The sequence below is a fragment of the Scyliorhinus torazame genome, chromosome 6, assembly GCF_047496885.1.
Source record: "Scyliorhinus torazame isolate Kashiwa2021f chromosome 6, sScyTor2.1, whole genome shotgun sequence".
Taxonomy (NCBI): Eukaryota; Metazoa; Chordata; class Chondrichthyes; order Carcharhiniformes; family Scyliorhinidae; genus Scyliorhinus; species Scyliorhinus torazame.
The window spans coordinates 214,117,776-214,144,152 of record NC_092712.1 but is presented as its reverse complement, the minus strand read 5'-3'; the positions used below and the strand labels follow the sequence as shown (position 1 = coordinate 214,144,152).

Genomic DNA, 26,377 nt, shown 5'->3' with positions numbered 1-26,377 from the left:
ACATGGCTGATCGGCAAGGGTAGGGGTCAAGGAGCCCTCCAACCAAGCTGAATGGGCCGACTAAATGGTCGCATGTGTTCACGCATCTGAGGAGTCTGAAGGCAGATGTGGCATTTTTGGACAAGCACATTTTTGGGAGAAAAAAGGATCACCTGGTGGAAACCCACGCAGACACTGGGAGCACGTGCAAACCCCACACAGTCACCCAAAACCGGAATCAAACCTGGGTCCCTGGCATTGAGGCAGCAGTGCTAATCACTATGCTACTGTACTGCTCTTCCAGACAGAACATAGAATTTACAGTGCAGGAGGCCATTCGGCCCATCGAGTCTGCACCGGACCTTGGAAAGAGCACCCCATTTAAACCCCACACCTCCACCCTATCCCCGTAACCCAGTAACCCCTCCTAATCGTTTTGGACACCAAGGGCAATTTATCATGGCCAATCCACCTAAGCTGCATGTCTTTGGACTGTGGGAGGAAACCGGAGGAAACCCACGCAGACACGGGGAGAACGTGCAGACTCCGCACAGACAGTGACCCAAGCCAGGAATCGAACCTGGGACCCTGGCACTGTGAAGCAACCATGCTAACCACTGTGCAACCATGAAGCACAGTACTCAGCTATTGAGCAGCAGAGAGCCAATCCTCCTGGCTTGATTTTTTATTTTACAATTGGCAAATGGCATGAAGGCAATTATACAATTTTGAATAATATTTTGATATTATCATTTCAATTCCATCAGTGTCATGTACTACTGCAAATTATTCGCATCTAAAGTTAGAATACTAAATAGTTACATAATGCAGTACTTCCCATCTTTCACAATGGCTTGAGTGGTGGTTGTCGGAATCTTACTTACTTTCCAAGCTTTTTGTTTCCTGTCAAAACACGTTCGAGTGACATAAGCGAACTTGGCCCGAGTAAGTAAATATGGTAATTTAATTAGACAGGCAGATTTCATCCTGAAAATATTACAACAGGAAAAAAGAATCTACTTTGTTCCATGGCAATACACATGAGACTGAAAAACTGAACAAAGGTTCACAGTGGGTCTGCTGAGCAGCAAAGATATGAAGTAGTATTTCAATCATTTTGATATAAATATTGGCATCACACGGGCCAATGACTTGAATCAGCTAGAACCTGGCACAGTTTCTCTCAGCAGAAATTCATTCAGTGCTTTAATTGTGGAAAATATTGATTGTCAGGTACCAACAAGGATGAGGGTTATTCTTCAACGTGGAGGCAATCTCTAAGGAGCTGAAATGGTGTCTGAATATAGTAGAACCAAAGTATTTTCAAGAAACATTATTTGTTATATTTACCATTTTGACTGGTCTAATTTTAAAGGGGAATTGTTGTCAAAAATGTGAGGGCTGATTAATGCATCAGATTTTGTTTAGTGGTGCTGATATAGAAACAATATTTATAATAGAACATTGTTTGAATGGGGTGTTAAACAAGCAAAACATTTAAAACACTAATTAATGATTGTCACATGGTCTAGCAAGTGAAAACTGAAAATTATATTTCCACAGTTGTGATACCATCCCCAGAGTCAAAGAGATATTTTGGAAACCAGTTAACTTGCAACAATGATATGATATGTCTTCAGTTGATGGTTGAAAATCATTTGTATGCTCCTGCAGTAATAATAGTGGCTGCTGGGGAAAGTCATGTGGCTGTCACTGCTTGGTGCTTGCATGAATTCATAGATGCAGCCCATACAACAATCTATTACAGCTGCAGTTCTTTAGTGTGAGTTAAATTGAGTTCTTTTGCCGTGACTATTTTTTGTCAGTTTAAGGTGTTTGTTGATGTAAGAAAGCCAATTCTACACATGGCTGGCTTTGACCCAAGCTTAAAAAACATCATCTACAACAGACGGAAATATGCCAATAACAGTAAGTACATTGAAATAACTATGGGCACCAGTTTGAGGAGCTGAAATGGATCTAAATTTAATTGACGCACATAGCCTGTGATATAAAATATTGTTACAATCCCCACAGAGACCGGTAATTTTTAAAAAAGAGATGAATTTTCCAACAACTGACGGAAATAACCAAAGAGACAAGCTTTTAGATTTTGAGACTTTTACTATAACAAATCAACATAAATCAAACATCACTTAGCAAGCAATTTATACATTGAATTGAAGAAAATATACTTTCACAGAAATCAACTGATGCAATCAGAGTGCGTCTTACAATTCATTTTTGCTGTACATCACAACCCTGGCAGATATATATGGTTTGGGTTTTCTTCTCCTCTAACAACCAGATCCGGCCTCAAGATGCTCCCAGCTTTCCAGCAGGCCCACTTCTCCATGCTGCAGCAGGCATCCTTCAAAGAAATCGTCCCATTCTGCCTGAATAAAATGACCGGCTCGGTAACTCTTAGTTCCTTCAATCTCAAAAAGTCCTGTCTGTATAATTCTCTTCTTTTCGAACAGAGAAGCAGCTTTTACCAATGTCCCCCTAGGCTGCCAACACAAATAGTCTTTTTCTGCTCTTCACAGAAGCTGCACTGTCTCTCTCTCTCTCTCCTGTCTCCATGCCTCTGGATACAAAAAGTACCTGCTCCTGTGCCAAGGTGTGAAAACTGTCACTTAATTTTCAATAGATTTTGGTTTGGGTTTTCTTCTCCTCTAACAACCAGATCAGATGGGCTTGTCTCTGGTTTATTCCAATCACCATACACGCTATCCAAAATATTCTATTTCACCTTACGGTAAAGGAGATATTTCGAAACACAACCATATCGTAAGGGCCTGCAGTTGTAACAATATACTGCTCTCGGCATGTGTTTTCATTTTGAAGGCTGGCTTTCAGGAATTTTTCTTTTTTATAATTTTGAAGCCCAAAAGAATTACTGCGAAAATTGTGGCAGATTCATACCGTCTGTCTAGAAATGCCCTGCCATTAAACTGTCCCTTGTTAATAAAACTTAGAAGCAAGAAACACTTGGAATTTTCATAGAATTTACAGTGCAGAAGGAGGCCATTCGGCCCATCGAGTCTGCATCGGCTCTTGGAAAGAGCATCCTACCGAAGGTCAACACCTCCACCCTATCCCCATAACCCCGTAACCCCACCCAACACTAAGGGCAATTTTGGACACGAAGGGCAATTTTGGACACTAAGGGCAATTTATCATGGCCAATCCACCTAACCTGCACATCTTTGGACTGTGGGAGGAAACCGGAGCACCCGGAGGAAACCCACGCACACACGGGCAGGATGTGCAGACTCTGCACAGACAGTGACCCAAGCCGGGAATCGAACCTGGGACCCTGGAGCAGTGAAGCAACTGTGCTAACCATTATGCTACCGTGCTGCCCCTATATAGTTCCTCGTCATTGATTTTACCAAATACTGTAAAGAACAAATATTGTTAAGGGCAGCACGGTAGCTAGCACAATTGCTTTACAGCTCCAGGGTCCCAGGTTCGATTCCCGACTTGGGTCACTGTCTGTGCGGAGTCTGCACGTTCTCCCCGTGTGTGCGTGGGTTTCCTCCGGGTGCTCCGGTTTCCTCCCACAGTCCAAAGATATGCAGGTTAGGTGGATTGGCCATGATAAATTGCCCTTAGTGTCCAAAATTGCCCTTAGTGTTGGATGGGGTTACTGGGTTATGGGGATAGGGTGGAGGTGTGGGCTTGGGTAGGGTGCTGACTCGATGGGCTGAATGGCCTCCTTCGGCACTGTAAATTCTATGAACTCTATGAACAACGATACAGAACTATAGAATAAATATTTAAATTATGTACATGATTAGTAAGTTTTGATTTTGTTGCAAAATATATTTCAGTCTTCAATGTGTTAAGTGCATCATACTTAACATGGACCAGGTGTTGTTAAGAAAATGAAGCCAGGTTGTAATCAGGAAAGCTCTCGAGTTGCAGATCCACACTCTGGCACAGATCCATGAATATGTATCTGGCAGAGGAAAAAGATTCCTTTCATTTTTTCCTTGAAATTGCATGAGAAAAAAATTAAGAGTTTGTATTGATATGGTAGACATATAGTTGAAGACTGTCTCCTTTGCATTTTTATGTAATAGCTTTGGGTTGGATTTATATTATTATTTTTTTTGTAAGTTTTATTTTCCCTTGACGTCCGGCCTAGAAATTTGACTGTGCTGCTCCTTTTGTTTTTGGTGGTAACTGGACCTTGATGAGTCCAATGTGGTGTCTAGCACCCTATAGGTTGTACCTGAATCAGACATTAGACTTATTGCCAGTGTAAATCATGGGCTCGATTGTTGTTTCACGCTTTTCTGTCAGGTTGGTCATGACTGAGTGAATGTAGTGCTGTGATCAATTTTCTCGAGTGCACATTAACTAAACTAGCAGCATTTAACATTTTTTCTCAAAATAAAAATAATATTTTTACATAATTCGCAATAAGTTGATAAAATTATCCATTGCTTTGTATTTTACGTCTTTTAGTAGCTTCATTAAAGCTTTTATTTGAAAGCTTCAGTCTTGAGAACTTGGGCATGGATTCGGTATTTTTGCCAAGAGCTGTGATTCTGTTGGAAAAAGCAGGTCCTGCAGTCCAAGTATGTGTATTATTCAACATTCCTCTGGATGTAGACCAGCAAATTTCTGAAACCTTTCTATTTAGCTTTCAGTAGTTTCTGAATTGCTGGTTTTTAAGACCCTCGCCTTTGTTCTGCCAAGACTCCAGAAATTCTTCTTTGTTATAAAAGGACAGGATTCCTGTATTGAAAAACTCAGGATTAAACATATGCCATATGTACCTCATCCACACTCCTTATTGAGAAATATCTGGGTCTAAATTTCCTTATAGGGCATTCTGCTGCTGGAAGTGTGTTTCTGCCCAGCTGAGGCCACACTGCTGACTATGGTAAATTGCCTTGGGCAGCTCATCAATATATAATTTGGTGGTTTTCTGCTGGAGAACCATAGGAAATTGACATGTTCATGTCTAAATGTTCATTGCCAATCATCTCTGTATTCAGTCATGAGGAACATCCAGAGCTGTCAAAGGCAGGCTTACAGACCCTCGCTTTAAATGAAGATGCTGATGAACAGACACTATGAACTGTAGTATATTTAAAGGATAGGCTTGCAGACCATGAAGGTACAAATAAACAAGAGCTTTATTGGAAAGGTGTTCACTCTACAGGTTGTTAGGATAGACTGCCCATTTGCCCACACAAATGGCTGATGATGTCATCAATATGTCACGTGATTGGACTCTTAAAGTGACCTTGTTCTAACTAGGAACAAACATGAATATACAACATTTGCCTCCCCCTTTACATTAGATGTTCCTGTAATGAAACACAATATAATGATCAAAATTTTTGATATGAACAATTAATAAACACAACAGTCAATAGGTTAGATGTTTCAGAGGACATCAATTTCTATGTAGTTATTAGAAAATCTCAGGCATCTGTTTCTTTTTAATAAACATTTTATTGAGGTATTTTTGGTAGAGTTACAACAACAAAATAAACAATATACATGGAACTATAAACATAGTGCAAAAGCCATTTACCTCTCGTACAGGTCCCACCCTTATTGACCCCCTACTCTATTCTAAACTACTCCCCCCCCCCCAGCCCCCCCCCCCCCCCCCGCCCCGGTCTGCTGACGATTAATTTCCCACAAAGAAGTTGACGAACGGTTGCCACCCCCGGGTGTACCCTAACAGTGACCCTCTCAAGGCGAACTTGATTTTCTCCAAACAGAGAAAGCTAGCCATGTCCGATAGCCAGGTCTCCGACTTTGGGGGCTTTGAGTCCCTCCATCCTAATAGTATCCATCTCCGGGCCACCAGGGAAGCAAAGGCCAGAACGTCTGCCTCTTTCTCCTCCTGATTCCCAGGTCTTCTGACACCCCGAAAATCGTCACCTCGGGACTCAGCGCCACCCTTGTTTTTAACACCATGGACATGACGTCCGCAAACCTGTGCCAAAATTCCCTAAGCTTTGGACATGCTGAAAACATGTGGACATGGTTCGCCGGTCCACCCGCACATTTTGCGCACCTGCCCTCCACCCCAAAGAATCTGCTCATCCGGGCCACTGTCATGTGAGCCCGGTGAACAACCTTAAATTGTATCAGGCTGAGCCTGGCACATGTTGCGGACGTGTTGACTCTACTCAACCCGTCCGCCCATGGACCATCCTCTATCTCACCTCCCAGTTCCTCCTCCCACTTGCATTTCAGCTCCTCGGTCTGCGTCTCCTCCGATCCCATAAGCTCCTTATAAGTGTCCAAGACGCTCCCTTCTCCTACCCACCCTCTGGAAACGACCCTGTCGTGAATCCTCCTTAGCGGTAGGAGCGGGAAGGTTGACACCTGTTTATGAAGGAAGTCCCTAACCTGCAGATTCCTGAATTGGTTTCCCCTCGCCAAACCAAACTTTTCCTCCAACGCCCTCATACTCGGAAAGTTCCCCTCTATGAACATATCCCCCATCCTGTCAATCCCTGTTCTCCGCCATAACCGGAAACCCCCGTCCATAATCCCCGGGGCAAACCAGTGATTATCACAGACTGGGGCCCAGACCGATGCTCCCACATGCCTCCTCCATTGGCCCCAAACTCTCAGGGTCGCCACCACCAGTGGACTGGTGGAGTACCGTGCTGGCGGGAACGGCAGAGGCGCAGTTACCAACGCCCCCAGACTGGTGCCCTTACATGAAGCCGCCTCCATACGCACCCATGCCAACCCCTCCTCCACCACCCACTTCCTGATCATGGCTATATTCGCCGCCCAGTAATAGTTGCTAAAATTTGGCAGCGCCAGCCCGCCCTCTCCCCGACTCCGCTCAAGCATTACCTTCCTTACTCGAGGGGTCTTGCCCACCCAGACGAAGCCCGTGATCACCCTGTTGACCCGCTTAAAAGAGGACCGCGGAATTAAGATGGGGAGACACTGAAATACAAATAGGGATCTCGGGAGGACCATCATCTTCACCGTTTTCACCCTCCCAGCCAGAGATAACGGAAGCGCGTCCCATCTCCGAAAATCGTCCTTCATTTGGTCCACTCGCCGGGGCAGATTCAGTTTATGCAGCCGGTCCCATTCCCGTGCCACTTGTATGCCTAAGTACCTAAAGCTTCCCCCTACTAACCTAAACGGCAGCTCTCCCAGTCGCCTCTCCTGTCCCCTCGCCTGGACCACAAACATCTCACTCTTTCCCATATTAAGCTTATACCCCAAAAACCGACCTAATTCCCCTAGAATCCTCATGATTTCTTCCATCCCCTCTATTGGGTCCGAAACGTACAGAAGCAAGTCATCTGCAGAGAGCGAAACCCTGTGCTCCACTCACCCCCCCCCCCCTTCCCCCCCCCCACCCCGCACCAGTCCTCTCCAGCCCCTCGAGGCTCTCAGAGCAATTACCAACGGCTCTATAGCCAACGCAAACAACAGTGGGGAGAGGGAGCATCCCTGTCTCATCCCCCGCTGCAGTCTAAAATAGTCTTATGTTGTCCTATTCATCCGTACACTTGCCACAGGAGCCTGCTACAGTAACCTGACCTGGTCAATAAAGCCCCGCCCGAATCCGAACCGTCCCAGTATCTCCCACAGATAGTCCCATTCTACCCAATCAAAAGACTTTTCTGCATCCATTGCGATTACTACCTCCACATCCCTACCTTCCGGGGGCATCATGATCACATTTAACAGCCTTCTTACATTGGCCACCAACTGCCTGCCCTTAACAAACCCCGTCTGGTCCTCCGCAATAACGTCCGGAACTCAATCCTCGATCCTGGAGGACAAGATTTTGGCCAGCAACTTGGCATCTACATTCAACAGGGAGATCGGCCTGTAGGACCCACACAGCTCTGGGTTCTTGTCCCGCTTAAGAATCAGCGAAATTGTTGTCTGTGACATCGTTGGGGGCAGCCCCCCTCTTTCCCTTGCCTCATTGAACATTCTCAACAACACTGGCCCCAATATCCCCAAGGACGTTTTATAAAACTTCACTGGGTACCCGTCCGGACCCGGGGCTTTACCCGCCTGCATGGCCTTCAAGCCCTCCACTATCTCTTCCAGCCAGATTGGGCCTCCCAGCCCTTCTACCCGCTCCCCGTCCACCTTTGGGAAATTCAGCCCCTCCAAGAAGTGCCTCATCCCCTCCGGCCCCATAGGGGGTTCCGACCTGTACAGCCGACTGTAGAAATCCCTAAACGCCATATTCACCCCTACTGAATCACCAACCAGGTTCCCATCTCCGTTCTTTACTTTCCCTATCTCCCTAGCTGCCTCCCTCTTCCTAAGCTGCTGTGTAAGCATTCTGCTGGCCTTCTCTCCATGTTCATAGATCGCCCCCTCGGCTTTCTCAGCTGCTCCACCGCCCTCCCTGTGGTCAGCAAGCTAAATTCCGCCGGTAACCTCTGCCGTTCCCTTAAAAGCCCTGCCTCTGGTGTCTCCGCATACCTCCTATCGATCTGTAGTAGCTCCTTTACCAGTCGGTCCGTCTCTGCTGTCTACCTTCTCCCTATGGGCCCGTATCGAGATCCGCTCCCTTCTGACACCGCCTTGAGTGCTACCCAGACCACCGCTGCTGAAATTTCCCCCGTGTCGTTGACCTGCAGGTAGTTCTGAATACATTTCCTCAGCCGCACGCACACCCCTTCACCAGCCAAAAGTCCCACATCTAACCTCCAGTGCGGGCGCTGGTTACTGTCTTTACTAACCTGCAGGTCAACCCAGTGCGGAGCATGGTCTGAGATTGTGATCGCCGAGTCCACCACCCCGTGTCCACCACCCCAGCCAAAAGGCACTGCTCAAAATAAAGAAATCAATCCGGGAATACACTTTATGCACGTGAGAGTTGAAGGAGAACTCCTTCACCCTCGGCTGTCCAAATCTCCATGGATCCAAACCCCCATCAGTTCCATGAACCCTCTTAGTTCCTTTGCCATTGCTGACACCCTGCCTGTTTTCAAGCTTGATCGGTCGAAGCCAGGGTCCATAATTGTGTTGAAGTCCCCTCCCATGACCAACCTGTGCGAGTCCAGGTCTGATATCTTCCCCAGCATCCTCTTTATAAACTCCACATCATCCCAATTTGGCGGATACACATTTACTAATACCACCTGCACCCCCTCTAGCTTCCCACTGACCATAATGTACCGACCTTCCACGTCCGAGACTATTCTACCCGCCTCAAACACCACCCACTTATTGATCAGGATCGCAACCTCTCTAGTCTTTGAATCTAGTCCCGAGTGAAAGACCTGACTGACCCAGCCTTTCCTCAGTCTAACCTGGTCCGTTACTCTAAGATGCGTCTCCTGCAACATTACCACGTCCGCCTTCAATCCCCTAAGATGCGCAAACACACGTGCCCTTTTGACCGGCCCATTTAACCCTCGAACATTCCAGGTGATCATCTCGTTGGGGGGCTCGTTCCCCACCCCACCCCCCGCCGATCAGCCATCCCCTTTTTTAGGCCCGCCTTCAGCCCGTGCTTCCACCTCCACCGAGTCCATCCCCAGGCAGCCCCCGCCCCCAACCTCCTCTCTGTCCCTCAGCCCAAGTCTCTTCCTCATCAGCAGAACATTCACCCCCACCTCCCCCCCTAGTAACAACACCCTGTAACCCAACCCCTTTACTAAACCAAACATATGCACAACTCCCACTGCGCTTCTGAAAGCTAGCTCGCCCAGCTGGCTTGGTGGCCCCCATCCCCGGCGCCAGATAGTCTCCCACCTATTGTTCCCTCCCCACCCTCTCTCCCACTCATACAAACAAACTCCAACATCAAACAATCCCCACACAATTGCCCAACAGAAAAACACCAAGATCAAAACAAGCACCCCTCCATCCCCCAACAGTGCAAATGAAAACCTTAACTCACTCAGCTCTACCGCTGGTTCCAAATTAATGCAAACGGCATCACAAACATCTTCCATGGAATGCAAAACGAGAAACTTTTTACAAAAACAGAGAAACAAAAACAAAAAACAAAAACATGAACGTTGCAGCCAAGTTCAAAAGTTCTCAATCCATCACCAGCCCTTTCTTTTTCGCAAAGTCCAACGCGTCCTCAGGCGACTCGAAGCAGAAGTGCTGATCCTCATGCGTGACCCAGAGACGGGCTGGGTATAACAGTCCAAACTTCACCTTTTTCTTAAAAAGGATAGACCTGATCTGGTTGAAGCCTGCTCTCCTCCTGGCCACCTCCACACTCAGGTCCTGGTAAACCCGCAGGATGCTATTGTCCCATTTACAGCTCCGTGTCTGCTTGGCAAAATGTAGAATGCACTCCTTATCCGAGAACCTGTGGCATCTCACCACGATTGCCCTCGGGGGGTCTCCCATTCGCGGCTTCCTCGCGAGTGCTCTGTGAGACCTATCCACCTCCAAGGGCCGGGAGAATGCCCTATCCCCCAGCAGCTTCACAAACATGTCTGCGATGTATGCCCCAGCGTCCGTTCCTTCGGCCCCTCCGGGAGCCCGATGATTCGTAGGTTCTGCCGGCGGGACCTATTCTCTAGGTCCTCCACCTTCTCCAGGAGCTTCTTCTGCTGGTCCCTCAGAATCCCCACCTCCAGCTCCACCGCAGTCTGATGTTCCTCCTGCTCAGCCAGCGCCTTCTCCACCTTCTGGATCGCCCGATCCTGGGCGTCCAATCTATGCTCCAACCGCTCAATTGATTCTTTTATTGGGTCCAAGCAGTCCCGTTTCTGCATCGCAAAGCCTTCCTAAATGACTTGCATCAGTTGCTCCATAGACTGCTGGGTCGACAAGCCAGAGGTCTGAACCTCCGCCATGCTGTCTTCTGTTGCAGCTACAGCCCAAGCTTTCTCTATCTTTTTGTTTCTGCCCTTACGAACACTTCTAGTCCTTCTCTCCATGCACCGAAGTGGGAATACAGTAAACAATTGCCATTAACATCCGCTTTACAATTCAAGTCCGGTAGAAAAACGGGGGAAAGGTCCAAAAGTCCGACCAGAGTGGGAGCCACCAAATGTGCGACTTACTCCTTCATAGCCGCCACCGAAAGTCGCATCTGTTTTTTTAATGTTGACTGCGACCTCTGGTGTTTTTGGTTTAGTTTGGACGTCATCCATAGTTTTCTCAACCAGAGGCAACATGGACTCAGTGTCGATGTGTCCCCAACTGGGGTACTGTCTTCCACAGTTGTTTCCAGTATTGTCAGGTTCTCAGGAGTATTTCAGTCTTCATTTGGCACAGTTTGTTGTGGACTCTCAGTTGACTCGATCTTTGGCAAACTAGTCCTAGTTGTTAAAAGTTGATCAGCATGTCTCCTCCACACTGCACCATTCTGAGTTTGAAAGGTGTAGGAGACCAGTCCTGTCTGTGCTAAGACAATGGCAGGTGTCCACTTCTCACTTGTGGTACAGTTCCTTGCCAATAGTTCCTCACCTTTCTCAAAAACGCAGCGTTTAGCCATGTTTTCACATTGCAAACCTGACTTTGCTGTTTCCTCAACAAGTTCTCTTGCCTTTGGTGGCTTCAGTGAATCCGATGCTGTGCGTAACTGAGGTTCTATGATGAGTAATGCATGAGAACTTTGGGTTGTTGAAAATGTTGTATTCTTGAATATCATCAGGATTTGGCTTATTTGATTAGACAATGATCCTTACTCACGAGTTACTTTCAATGACTGCTTCATTGTCTGAACAAATCTTTCAACCAGCCAATTTGTGGCAGGATGATAAGGAGCAGAACAGATGTGTTGGATTCCGTTCTCCTTTAGATAATTTGTGAAGTCTTGCAAAATGAACTGTGGCCCATTGTCGCTAAAAAATTGTTCAATCTTGCAAAATTCTCACCCAGACAGTCATTCTATCGTTCTCTTTGAGGACGTAGCCTTCATAATTGCGACTTCAGGCCATTTTGAGTACGTGACTAGAACAATGAAAAACATTTGTCCTTCAAATGGTCCAGCATAATCTGTATGAACTCTTTCTTTTGGCCCTTCCCATGGGTGTAATGGCGCTAGTGGCAGCAGCTTTTGAATCTTTACACAAGCCAAAACACATGTCCGCCTTCTCCTCGATTTTGCGGTTGAGCCCTGGTCACCAAAATAGATTCTGGTTATCTCGTTCTTCCTTACTATCTCACAATGACCTTCATGAAGTTAGTTTAGGGCACATTTCTTTAATAATGGTGAAATGGTGACCCTCATTCCCCAGAGGAGACAAACAGCCTGTAGGGATAGTTCGAGTCTTCGGGTAACATTGGCTTCAACTCTGGGTTTGCTCCTGTGGTCTTTCCACTAAGTACCATGTTCATAACTTCTGACAGTATGGATTATTTTTGGTATACATCTTGTCCTACAGTTACAGGAGCATGATCGACTTCTTTGAAGTAGAAAATATAAACACTCAAACTATTCATTGACAACTTGTTAGTTAAATGTAATCTAGAGAGTCCATCAGTGTTCTCATGGAGATTTGACTGATGACATTTTATCTTGTATGTATGTGCTGGCAGCAGTGCCCATCCCTGCATCCAGCTCCTGAAATATCATTGTCAGTGGTTGATGATCTGTTAGGAAAATAACTTTTCTTCCATGTAGGCATTAGTAATACTGTTTTGTTCTGAAAATGATGCCTCGAGCTTCCCTCCCTATCTGTGCATAGTTCATTTCTGCTTTGTTCAAGGATCTTGATGGAAACACTTTTGGCTTCTCTTCACCATTGGGCAATATGTGAGACACCACTGCTCCTTCCCCAGAAGGTGATGTGTCACAAGCCAATTGCAAGGGTAACTTCGGATCAAGTGAGTCAGGACTTGACTTTAGTAGTGCTTCTTTAGTTTGTACGAAGGCTTTCTCGCACTGATCCATCCATTTCCATTTCCTGTTTTGACACAATAAGTTGGGTAAGGCTTGATAATAGTTGTTAGATTCGGGACAAACCCCTTTCATATTAGTTCAATAAGCCGCAAAACTTTCAAAGTTGATTTACTTTTTTAGCTGCAGCCGCCTCAGTTACGGCTTTTAGTTTTGAAGGTGATTTGTGCAGACCCTTTGCATCTATGACTTGCCCCAGGTAGTCAATAGAAGATTTGGGGAATGCACATTTATCCTTCCGTACTCGTAGTCTGTAATCTTCTAGTCTCTGAAGTGTAGCATCTAACTTTTGAAGATGCTCTCCTTCATGTGTTCCAATAGCTAAGATATTGTCTAAGTAGCACTGGACTCCCTGTAGTCCGCATTAAATTTGATCCATGGTACATTAGAACAACGCAGGTGTGGACATGATGCCAAATGGAAGTCCTTTATATCTGAATAGCCCTTGTGTGTCATCTCGGTGGATTGGCCACACTAAATTGCCCCTTAATTGGAAAAAAATGAATTTGGTACACTAAATTTAAAAAAAAATCATTGCCAAATATTGTTGTGAATCTGGATCCACATTTATGTTGAGATAAGCTCGACTAAGGTCAACTTTACTGAAATGCTGGCCTCGAGCCAACCCAGCAAATAAGTATTCAATTATTAAGACAGTGAAAGATTTGTTTCTTCGGGGTCGGTTTGCAGGATTGAATGAGCTGGGAGCGAAGTATGGGCTGGAGCAGGGGGAAATGTTTAGATACACGCAGGTTCGAGATTTTGCCAGGAAGGAGATACAGAGCTTCCCGGTGGAGCCGGCCTCCACATTGCCGGAGGAGGTGCTGATGACAGGGGGACTGGAGAAGGGGGTAGTGTCGGCGGTTTACGGAGCTATTTTGGAAGAGGAGAAGGCACCACCGGAAGGGATCAAAGCAAAGTTGGAGGAAGAGTTGGGAGAGGGTATGGAGGAGGGGTTCTGTTGTGAGGTGCTCCGGCAAGTGAATGCCTTCACCTCGTGCACGAGGTTGGGGCTGATACAGCTGAAGGTGGTATACAGAGCACACCTCACAAAGGCGAGGATGAGCTGACTATTTGAGGGGGTAGAAAATGTGTGTGAACGTTGCGGGGGGGTTGGGGGGGGGGGGGGTTGGGTGCGCAAACCACGTTCATATGTTTTGGTCCTGTCCAAAGCTAGAGGATTACTGGAAGGAGGTTTTCAGGGTAATCTCTAAAATGGTGCACGTGAAACTGGACCCGGGTCCTCGGGAGGCCATATTCGGGGTGTCGGACCAGCCGGAGTTGGAAATGGGTGCAGAGGCAGATGTTGTAGCCTTCGCCTCTTTGATCACTCGAAGGTGGATCCTGTTGGGATGGAGATCAACCTCTCCACCCTGTGCCCTGGCATGGTGGGGGACCTGCTGGAATTCTTGACTCCTGAGAAGGTCAAATTTGAACTGAGTGGTAGGATGGAGGGGTTCTACAATTCATGGTCATTATTCATTATGCACTTTCAAGAATTGGATAACATTGAACATTAGTTGGGGGGGGGAGGGGGGGGGGGAGGTTTGGGGGAGGGGGACTGTATGTGTTAATGGCGACCATGGGTGATTCCTGATTCCATTTTGTTATTTGTTTGTGTTAATGTACGGGCAGTTGTTTGGGGGTTGGCAGGAGGATGGGATTGTTGTTGTTGATATGAGGATTGACATTATATTCGTTACTGCTCATCGTTTATTGTTGGTGGGTGTAAATTTGGGAAAAAATGTGAAAATGGAGAATAAAAATATGCATTTTTAAAAAAGTATTCAATTAAAGGCAGAGGGTAAATAAACTCTGCACATAGTGCCGGATTGATAGTGACTTTAAAATCACCTACCTAACCATCTTCCTTCATCACAGGTACCATCAGCGTGGCCCAATCAATTACATTAATGGGTTTGAGGACCCTCATCTTGGCCAGCTTCTCTAATTCCATCTTGACCTTGGGCCTGATGGTGTACGGCACTGACCTAACCTTTAAGCATTTTGCTTGGTTTTTGTCCTTAATCTTTAGCTTTACTGAGATCTCTTTCATGTTCCCCAGCTCTCCATTAAAGATAATGGCATGTTTATTTAAAATCTTCGGTAGATCTGCTTTGGACTCCGACATGATAGTCACGTCAGCCAAGTTTAGCTTGAATCCCTCCAGTCAGGTTCCCCCCCATTAGGGTCGGATAGTTACCTTTCACAACATGCACGGTCAAATCTGCGGTCTGTCCACTTAGTTGCACATTTACACCCATACGGCCCCTCAACGGAACCATATCCCCAGTATAAATTGTTAGTGTCATCTTTGAGGGTTTTAAGGTGATACAACGTAGTTTTGCTCAGTAAACAGTTTCTGGTACCAATGAAACTGCTGCTCCAGTGTCCGCCTCCATTTGCACCGGTTGTCCGTCCAGTAAAGGAGTGACCCAGTAACTGTTTGTTGTGCTCACAATGGTCAGTACATTCAATGACAGTTCATCATTAGTCTGTGACTCTGGTCCTTTTTTGCACCCTTTTTATATCACGTGGATCCTTTTCTCTGTATTTGGTTTTCCAATTGATGCACTGTTTTTTTGCTTTCTATAGTTCTTGTTTGGAACTTGTTGTTTCTTTCCCCAACACGCATGTTCAAAGTGTCCCTTTTTAACCACAATTCCTGCATTTTTCTTTGCACCAGCAGTCTGCTGCTGCATGCCCAGTCTTTCCACATCTGTGCCAATTTCGAACCTGTTACTGTGTTCAAATTATATGGATTCTTGTACTCAAACTTAATTGTTGGACTTCCTTAGCTGCTAATTCAATGGAGATTGTGACTTCTAAAACCTTCTTTAGGATTAAGTTGCTTTCTGTTAACAGCCTTTCTTTGATAGCTTCACTTCTTAACCCACACACCAGCCTGTTCAAGGCATATCCAAATTCACAAATTGGATTGGATTTGGGCTTGTCACATGTACCAAGGTACCGTGAAAAGTATTGTTCTGCGTACAGTCCAGACAGAGCCTGCCATATATGAAAAACATAGGACATATGATAGATACACAATGTAAATACATAGACAGAGACATTGGGTGAAGCATAGGGAGTGTAGTACTACTCAGTAGAGAAGATGTGTGAAGAGACCAGTTCAGTCTATAAGAGTCATTCAGGAGTCATTCAGGAGTCTGGTAACAGCGGGGAAAAAGCTCTTTTGAATCTGTTGGTGAGTGTTCTCAAACTTTTGTGTCTCTTGCCTGATGGAAGAGGTTGGAAGTGAGGTTGGCGGGGGTCTTTGATTACGCTGCCCACTTTCCCAAGGCAATGGGAGGTGCAGAGTCAATGGATGGGAGGCAGGTTTGTGTGATGTACTGAGCTGTGTTAACAACTCTCTGTAGTTTCTTACGGTCTTGGGCCGAGCAGTTGCCATACCAGGCTGTGGTGCAGCCAGATAGGGTGCTTTCTATGGTGCATGTGTAAAAATTGATAAGAGTCAATGTGGACATTCTGAATATCCTTAGTTTCCTGAGGAAGTATAGGCGCTGTTGTGCTTTCTTGGTCACAGCGTCGGCGTGGGTGGACCAGGACAGATTTTTGGTGATGTGTACCCCTAGGAATTTGAACCTGTCAACCATTTCCACCTTGGCACCACTGATGCAGGCAGGGGTGTGTACGATACTTTGCTTCCTGAAGTAAATGACCAGCTCCTGAGTTTTGCTGACATTGAGGGAGAAATTGTTGTCATTATATCACGCCACTAGGTTCTCTATCTCCCTCCTGTACTCTGACTCATCGTTGTTCAAGATCCGACCCACTGCGATCTTGTCATCAGCAACCTTGTAGTTGGAGTTGGGAGACAAAGTTTGCCACGCAGTCGTGTGTGTACAGGGAGTATAGTAGGGGGCTAAGTACGCAGCCTTGCAGGGACTTGGTTTTGGGAACTATTGTGGAGGAGGTGTTGTTGTTTATCCTTACTGATTGTGGTTTATGGGTCAGGAAGTCGAGGATCCAGTTGCAGCTAATTTCAGCCAATTTCTTCAAAGTAGTTACAGACTGTATGATTGATTCACTTTCTTGTTGGTTATGTTTATGGAACCTGAACCTATCGACAATGACCAACAGTTTAGGTGGCTCTAAAAATATCTGAAATATCTCAACAATCTCATCATAGGTTTTCAAGCCAGGTTTTTCTGGCTGCACCAGACTTCAGAGGGGATTGAATGTCATTGTCTGTGCGGAGTCTGCACGTTCGCCCCGTGTCTGCGTGGGTTTCCTCCAGGACCTTCCATTTCCTCCCACAAATCCTGAAAGACGTGCTTGTAGGTGAATTGGATATTCTGAATTCTCCCTCCGTGTACCCGAACAGGCACCGGAGTGTGACGATTAGAGGCTTTTCACAGTAACGTCATTAGTGTTAATGTAAGCCTACTTGTGAAAATAAAGATTATTATTATGTTCCCCCCATCGTACTCAGAAAAGTTGGGACTGCAATAGCTGCCACAATTTTATTATTTTGGACAAACTAATTGAATCTTGCAGTGTATGAGCTCCACCGCTTGGTTTTCTCATTATATGGTCCCATGGCCATGTGCAAAGGGCTTGCGTAAGCACAATGTGCCATGAAACATTTACCCCTACCTCGCTTTGTTTTTCAAACAAGGTACCCCTGAGCTCAGCCTGTTTCCTTCTGGAGTTTTGGAACACCCCCAGCTCTAAATTATTGTCGCAGGGTGCTTGCTACGCACAGTGCTCCTTGTACTGTTCCAGATCTTTCTAAGCAGAGCCCGTGGCAAACTTAAAAAAAAAATGTTGTTTTCTCTATGTTTAAATTTCGATTCTTTTGATGGCTGCTACCAATATTTGGCACCCCTCCGTTGCCAGTTTTAGTGTAGTGAAGCTTTTTGCTTCTTAAACCTTTTCCGATGTCTGCACACAATTCAATATTTTTCTATATTTTATGTACTTTGCCAGAAAACTGCCAGCGTGGTGCTGACCTCCTTGTTGCCAATTTTCTGTGTGGTAATCTTCAAGGATAAGCTTGCAGAACACAAAGGTACAAAACAAGCAAGAGCTTCATTGGAAAGGTGTTTACTCTATAGGTTGTTAGGATAGACTGCCCGTTTAAATGACTGATGATGGCATCAATATGTCACGTGATCGACTCTTAAAGTGACCTTGTTCCAATTAGGAACAAACATGAATACACAACATGGACTCTCTCTCAGAATGAACTACACCAACTGGTCAACTGGAAGAATCGATTGCTAATGACAATAACTTGCAATGATATCACACCTTAATGTTGTGAAAAGGTCCAAAGGCACTTTAAATTAGCATTATCAAATAAAATTTGACTCTGAGCCACATAAAGAGATGGGACAGGTGATCAAAAGCTATGTCAAAGAGGCAGGTTTTAAGGAGTGTTCTAAAAGAGGAGAGAGAGGTAGGAAGACATAGGTTGTGTGAGGGAATTCTAGACAGAGAACTTTCCGGTGGCGCCGGCCCTCACACTGTTGGAAGAGGTACTGACGACAGGGGGAAATGGAGAAAGGGGCGGTGTCGACGATTTATGGGGTGATTCTGGGGGAAGATAATGTATCGTTGGATGGATTAAGGCAAAGTGGGAGGAAGAGTTGGAGGAGGGTATGGAGGAGGGGTTGTGGTGTGAGGTGATCCGGAGGGTGAATGCCTCAACTTTGTGCGCGAGGGTGGGGCTGATACAGTTGAAGGTGGTGTATAGGGTGCCCCTCACAAGGATGAGGATGAGCCGACTCTTTGAGGGGGTGGAAGATGTATGTGAATGCTGGGGGGGGGGGGGGGGCTTCTCCGCACTGTGTCTCGGCATGGCAGGGGGACCTGCTGGAATTCTTAACGTTTGAGAAAGTGAAGTTCGAGTTGAGGGGAAGGATGGAAGGGTTCTACAACTCCTGGACTTTGTTTAATCATGCATTTTCAAGAATTGGATGACAGTGAACATTGGGTGAGGTTGGAAGGTATAAGTTATTGGTGATTATGTATGAGTTGATGGTGGATTTCTGATTCTTTTTCTTTGGTGTTTTGTAATTAAGATGTTGGGAGCTGTATGCGGGTGGGTGGGAAAAAGGGATTGTTGGCCAGGGGATTGCCACTGTATTTGTTACTGTTGATTATTTGTTGGTGGGTGTAAATTTAATGAAAATGTGAAAAAGGAGAAAAAAATATTCTTTTTAAAAATTAAGGAAGCAGCTGAAGATGTTTGGGCCCAGGACACGACCCTGTGGAATTCCTTCAGCAAAGCCCTGAGGTGAAATGGTGGCCTCCAACAATCAAAACCATCTTCCTGTGTGGTAAGTATGACTCCAACCAGTGGGCGTCCAGGGGCACATGAGCAAATGGTTCCAATCATATTTACCGGCCCTCCTTGTTCTTGTATCTAATCATTCACTTCTTCATCTCCGTCCAAAATACACTTTGCTGTTGATAAGAGTTTCTGTTCAAAGATGTGCAGGGTAGGTGGATTGGCCATGCTTAATTACCCCTTAGTGTCCAAAAGGTTAGGTTGGGTTACTGGGTTAACGTGATAGGGTGGAGGTGTGGACTTAAGTAGGGTGTTCTTTCCAATTATAAATCAAAATTTATATCCAGTCACTGCTCCCCAGATTCAAATCATGCCAGCCTCTCCAGTCTCTTTGGTTGATAGTTTGGGTCCTATTTTTGCACCTTCACCGTCTGTTAGAGAAGGGGAGCTCTGTTCCACAAGCCCAGTTAGCTCTAGGACCCGATCTCGGACAATGAGAGGCCTGATCCTATTACGCATACCACCTAGATCCCTTAAGACCGCTGTGGTAGGACTGAAAAGTATGAGAACAAAGAAAGAGGACGGGAATGGTTCTGAGGAGCCGGAGCTCCCCCTATCGGGTGGGAAGGACGTTGAAGTCTTTGAAGAGCCAGAGGAATCCGCTGAAGCACCCCCTAGTGAGACTCTGAGATAGTTGCCGATTAGGAAAATACCCAACCCTGATGCTGCAACAGCAGCAGCAGCCCAGCCCACGATAGACGTTTATTTCCCATGGAGACCCAGTGAGACGATGGCTATTCTGGCTGCAATACCAGACAGGAAGAAATCTCCTGCTGCTTTCGTGGACTATCTGAGAACTACCATCTCAGTTTATCAAGCTGATTCTAGGGACCTCTGGGCCGCACTTCAGCAAGCCCATGCCTTAGACGATGATAGATGGGCACAAATCCTGAATGCGTTGAATGCAACATTTCAAAAGCCCATAAACATCTCTGCTATCTTAGACCTCAAACCTAAAAAGACTGAGGAGCCAGAGGAATGTCTGGAACGTTTTAATGAAATCTACCGTGGGCAGTCAGGCGACTTGCTGTACCAAAATGCTCAGAATTCCCCTCAGTATTGTGCTATGTTAATGTATTGCCTACCACCTTCCGTGGCTACTGCTGTGAAATGTAATAACATGAATTGGACAGAGAACGACCCTTCCCAGATAGTCCGGGCAGTCAGATTTTATTGGAAGGAGGGTGTAGGTCAGGAAGGAGGCTCAGTTACAAAGATTAACACTGAGTATGTAATGAAAAAGGATGATCTGAGACCCCAACCAGCGGCAGATACAGTGGCTTACCAGCTGGAACCCCAATATTGTGACCTTGGGTGGGTGGATCAACACGGGGGAGGATATCAAACCCACCCAAATGGACCTTCAGCCCCTCTTTATGGCCCACCGTATGCACCAACAGCTTTACAACTGTCGCCCCCTCTGAGGGGCCATTGGTCGACTGGGGAAAGAGGATGGGGAAGATATAGAGGGAACAATGCATGTTTTAATTGTGGCCGTACAGATCACTGGCATCAGGAATGCCCCTTTAAAAGATGGGCAGCAGAAGGAGACTACCCGACCCAAAGGAGGGGGTACCCACCAAGGGGAGGGCAGACGAGGTACACCGATTCTCCCAAGCAAACCCTTTCCCAACACAAGATTGACTAGCTAATTTAGTCATAAGGACTCTCCAATCGGACAGGGAACCTATTATCTTTTTAAAAAATATATATTTTATTCAAATTTTTCGGCCAAACAAAACCATACAAAGGTTTTTCCTTTTTACAACAATAAAGCAATATAAATAACAGTGACCGTTTTTAACAAATAGATAAATAATATATAAACTAAATGGCAACTGCCATAGCAAAAATAATAACTCTCCCAAATAATAAAATCAAACAATCCAGTATACATAACCAAGTACAAATATCTATACAAAAACACCCCTGAGGGCCCACCTGAGCCCTCCCCCCTGGGTTGCTGCTACTGCCTTCCCATTTCCTTTATCGTTCTGCGAGGTAGTTAATGAACGGTTGCCACCGCCTGGTGAACCCCTGAGCCGAACCCCTTAGTACAAACTTTATCCGTTCTAGTTTTATAAACCCTGCCATGTCGTTTATCCAGGTCTCCACGCCCGGGGGTTTGGCTTCCTTCCACATAAGCAATATCCTTCGCCGGGCTACTAGGGACGCAAAGGCCAAAACATCAGCCTCTCTCGCCTCCTGCACTCCCGGCTCTTCTGCAACCCCAAATATAGCCAACCTCCAGTTTGGCTCGACCGGGACCCCCACCACCTTCGAAAGCACATTCGCCACCCCCACCCAGAACCCCTGCAGTGCCGGGCATGACCAAAACATGTGGGTGTGGTTTGCTGGGCTCCTCGAGCATCTCCCACACCTATCCTCTACCCCGAAAAATTTACTGAGCCTTGCTCCGGTCATATGCGCCCGGAATATGCGCCTTGAATTGTATCAGGCTAAGCCTGGCGCACGAGGATGAAGAGTTTACCCTACGTAGGGCATCTGCCCACAGCCCCTCTTCAATCTCTTCCCCCCCGCTCTTCTTCCCATTTTCCCTTCAGCTCATCCACCATGATCTCCCCCTCGTCTCTCATTTCCCTGTATATATCCGACACCCTACCATCCCCCACCCATGTCCCCGAGATCACTCTATCCTGAATCTCCTGCTCGGGAGCTGCGGGAATTCCCTCACCTGTTGCCTCGCAAAAGCCCTCAGTTGCATGTACCGAAATGCATTCCCTTGGGGCAACCCATATTTTTCCGTCAGTGCTCCCAGACTCGCAAACGTCCCGTCTAAGAACAGATCCCTCAGTTGCACAATCCCAGCTCTCTGCCAAGCTCTAAATCCCCCGTCTATTCTCCCCGGGACAAACCTATGATTATTTCTTATCGGGGACCGCACCGAGGCTACCGTCATTCCCCTATGCCGTCTCCACTGCCTCCAAATTTTCAGTGTTGCCTCCACCACTGGACTTGTGGTGTATTTCTTCGGGGAGAACGGCAACGGCGCCGTCGCCAGTGCTTGTAGGCTGGTTCCTTTGCAGGACGCCATCTCCAATCTCTTCCACGCCGCTCCCTCCCCTTCTCCCATCCACTTACACACCATTGAGATATTGGCGGAGGGAACCTATTATCGATTAATACTCGACTTCAGCATCACCTGGGACGTGACGTTTTGGGATACGTCAACCCACAGCTCTGGAAGAATAGGGGATTCCTTACCTCGGCCGGCATGGGAATATCCCACTGGGGTTTAGTTATTGACCTACTGCAGGCCCTCCTTATGCCCGTTCAGATTTCCGTCATTAAATGCGCTGCCCGTGCAAACGGTAAGACCCCAGTTGACGTTGGTAATGAACGAGCAGATTGTGCAGCGCAGACAGCCGCGCAAATTCAGCAAGTGATGGTGCCTCCAATGTTAAGTCAGACTAAACGTTCTGCAATAAATAGGTCTGCCTCTGACAAGCCAATGCCAACCATCCAAGACGTCATAAGGTTCCAGGAGGACGCTCCTGAGAGTGATAAACAAATGTGGAAATGGTTAGGTTGTACATATGATTCTGTTTCTTCTTTATGGACCACGCCAGCACATCTGACTTGTATGTCTGAGGTACTGGCTTTATGGGTCATCGAATGTGTACACTTTGCAACTCATTGTGGGGCTCAGGGGACTAGTGATTTGTTGCTGGACACTTGGTGGCATCCTAAAATGCAGGGGCTGGCCCAGAGTATCAGTAATCGGTGTTTGACTTGTCAGCAATATAACACCGGCAAAGGTATCCCTTGTGGTATGGGGCAAACCCCGTTGCCCAGTGGTTCCTTTGAGACACTCTAAATGGATTACATTGAGTTGGAAAGGTGTCAATGTTATAAATATGTTTTGGTCATTGTGGATGATAATAAAGCTGCTACTGTGGTTAAAGTTCTGATGCGGGAAATCATTCTCCGGTACAGCATAACAGCTCAGTTAAGTTCTGATAACGAGCCTCATTTTATTGGACAGATTAACTTGCGTCCCTTCCCCAGCGCTGTTTTACAGGTGTGGAGCATGATGGGGTGGCTACGCACCGCCTGTGTAATCTTCGGCCTCGCCTCGCTTGGAGTGACATCGGCGACGGAAATGGAAAAGGGAAATATCATCTACATCTGTAACCCCAACCAAACTACAAGGACATCTCACTTATGCAGAGGTGACGTCCCCATATAAGGAGGACATGGTAACGACTCATGGAAGGTCATCAGGTTAACGGACAATGCAGGATTCATGAAGCAATTGCACCGGTCCCGGCAATGGGAAGGGAACATTGCATGGACATTGCCTTGTTTTTGGAGAACATGTAAATTTGATTTTGGATGTGTTAAGATTGGTGCCATGAAGGTAAAGTCAGACCGTGCGGAGAGGGTAGGAAGAGGTTGTGAGAGAGGGGGACTAGAGAGAGGACGGAGCGTGTGAGAAGGGGAGTACAACTAGAACGTAGGTTATCAGGAGATATACTTAATTCATTTAGGACTGAGGGAAACCTGGGTAAAATGCAGGGTGCACTGGAACAGATAGACGCCCCTAGAAACTTGGCTGTTAAGATCCACGAGGGTGCAGCGGATGACGGGGTGCTGCAACAGGAATTGGAAATTCAGCGACAAATCTTCTTAGATGAGGGGCCGTAGCTACGGGTTGGACAGATAGGTTATCATGAAATGAAAGAAGGAGGGAATGAGGAATTGAACAAACGAATGTGATATAAAATAGTTAGTTCAAATATTAGTTACAGTAATGTAGATAGTAGTGAGTTCACAATGGACAAAGGAATTCAGAAAGCATGGCAAGGAGGATGGGGAAAAGGATGCTGGGTAACAAGAGGCCCAGGGTTAAGGAATGCGAAGTGAGCCAATCAGGATATATGGCCAGGTCAGGAGGTGTATAGGATGACCTATGGGAATCTTGTATGTGAAACTTGATGCCATTTGAATGTATTTGCAGAGATTTCTTTGTCTCCGACCTCACTTGGTTCAAGGATTCCAGGAGACAGCATGTGTGTTCTGGATCTCTATGGAGCGAGTCAGCCTTACAAGTTGGTTAAAATAAATAATACTATACCTACAAATCCATCTCGAGTTTTATTGAGGCCAGACTGACGGGTAAAGAATTCAATATTGTCAACAAGGCCCTCTGTACTTCCTAGCATCCTACTATGATTGTGTAGTTCCTTGCATTGTTAGTCCTCTGAAGATACTTTTAAGGGTTAAGTTCCATTTGCCACTGTTCTGCCCATCTGACCAGCCCGTCAATATTGTCCTGAAATCTAAGGCTTTCCTCCTCGTTATTTACCACACAACTAATTTTCATGCCCTCCAAAAACCCCACCATTAAAACAAAAGAAACACTTCAAAGGGAAAACATTTTCAGAGAACAGACAACAGAACACTCACACAAACTCCTGCAAAATTCAATGTCCTCCCTCTCCTGCTGGTCCATTGTCCCTCATGAACTCCATTGCCTCCTCTGGGCTGCCAAAATGGTACTCACGCTTCTGAAAAGTCAGAGGGAATTAGGTACAGATCCCGAACTCACCCCCTTCTTGAAGAGGGCAGCCATGATCCGGTTCAACACGGCCCTCCTCTTTGCCAGTTCTGCACCCAAGTCCTGATACATCCGCAGCTTGTTCCCTTCCCAGATGCACTTCCTTGTCTGCCTTGCCCACCGAAGGATCTTCTCCTTATCCAGAATGAGGTGTAACCGTGCCACCATCATCCTTGGTGGCTTGCCCACTTGCGGCCTCCTGATCAGCGCCCTGTGCGCTCGGTCAATCTCCAGGGGCCGGTCAAAGGCCATCACCCATTCAACTGCTCCATCATTTTGGCCACATACGTGATGGCCTCTGCACCCTTGATGCTTTTGGGCATCTCCATTATCCTCAGATTTTGTCTTCTGGAGCAATTCTCTAGATCTTCCACCTTCTCCTTCAGCCTCTTCTGGGACTCCCACATCACTCCTACTTCGGTCTCCAATGAGGCCAGCTGCTGCTCTCGTGCTCCCCTCTGCCTCCTCCACTTTCTGGATCGCCCAGCCCTGGACTCCAGCCACTGTTTGACTATCTCAATCCCAGATTTAATTGGTTCCACCACTTTGGCCAGGTCTTCAGGGCCTCCTTCCTCTGCTGACTGAATTTTGCATTCAGGAACTCCACTATCTGCTCCGTTGACCACTGGGCGGCCAATTCACCTACCCTGCACATCCTTTTGGGGTTGTGAGGGTGAGACCAACGCAGACACGGGGAGAATGTGCAAACTCCACATGGACAGAGATTCGGAGCCGGGATCAGACCCTGGTCCTTGGTGCCGTGAGGCAACAGTGATGACCACCAAACCTTTGCATGCTGCCTGTCCAGTTAGTCCACAGGCCACCCTAGCAATGCATGTTTCTTAAGAGAAAGCAAACACAGCTGATTTGGAGATCTTGGATACCCATATTGAGAGAGGTTTGTCATCTCTGATTGAGATCATTCAGTCTGCCTTCTCACCAAACAGTGGTCCATCAGGGAGTGTGACCAGCATATGTGGTCTGCCAGACGGGTCTTCACAAGATGTCCCATTTTCTCTTTCATGTCTCCCTGTGACTGTAACCATAACCTGTTGCTTCGCAGAAGCATAACAAGGTTCCCCCAACATCTGGTTTGGATTTGTGATCTGCACTTGTCCTTCTCAGGATAGTGAATTCAGTGAAAATACCCACCTTAGTCTCATTAACTAACTGGGATGATACACAGGTGGCCAGCCATCTATTCTAGACATTCAGATGATACAACCAATAAATTATTCATGGTTAGTGATAAGTACTAAACTTTTAGATGAACAATTGAGAAGTAGACTGATTGATTATGAATAGGCATGGAACATATCACTGGACTTGGATATCTAGTTAATCATGGTGGATAGCATGAAGCAAGCTGCCTTGCATAGCTTCTTTCATCACACTGAAAGTAGATGCTCATCATATGAGGAAACGATGAGATGTGACATTGCAGCCCCCGAAGGGCACTATCTCAACAAGTGTTTACATATTTAGTGCCAGTGCCCACCATGATTCCGTAATGTAAAGGGGGCACAGCCACTGCCAACTATTACAATACCATTTGCTGAGTGTCCCATGTTATGATCAGAACTATTTCAATTAATTTATGCACTTGTGCGATTTGCTTGCTGTTCATCCTGTCAGCAACTGCTGTTCA

General features: G+C 46.3%; 1 long non-coding RNA gene across 1 annotated transcript in view; it reads left to right on the top strand.

Annotated features, from left to right (window-relative positions):
- Positions 1–24,253, top strand: part of LOC140425262 (uncharacterized) — a 49,940-nt gene extending 25,687 nt beyond the window's left edge. Inside the window, exons 3-4 of the long non-coding RNA XR_011947802.1 lie at positions 19,030–19,137; positions 23,178–24,253. This is a non-coding gene — a long non-coding RNA (uncharacterized lncRNA). The remainder of the gene's footprint in view (positions 1–19,029; positions 19,138–23,177) is intronic.
- The last annotated feature ends 2,124 nt before the right edge of the window (positions 24,254–26,377 follow it).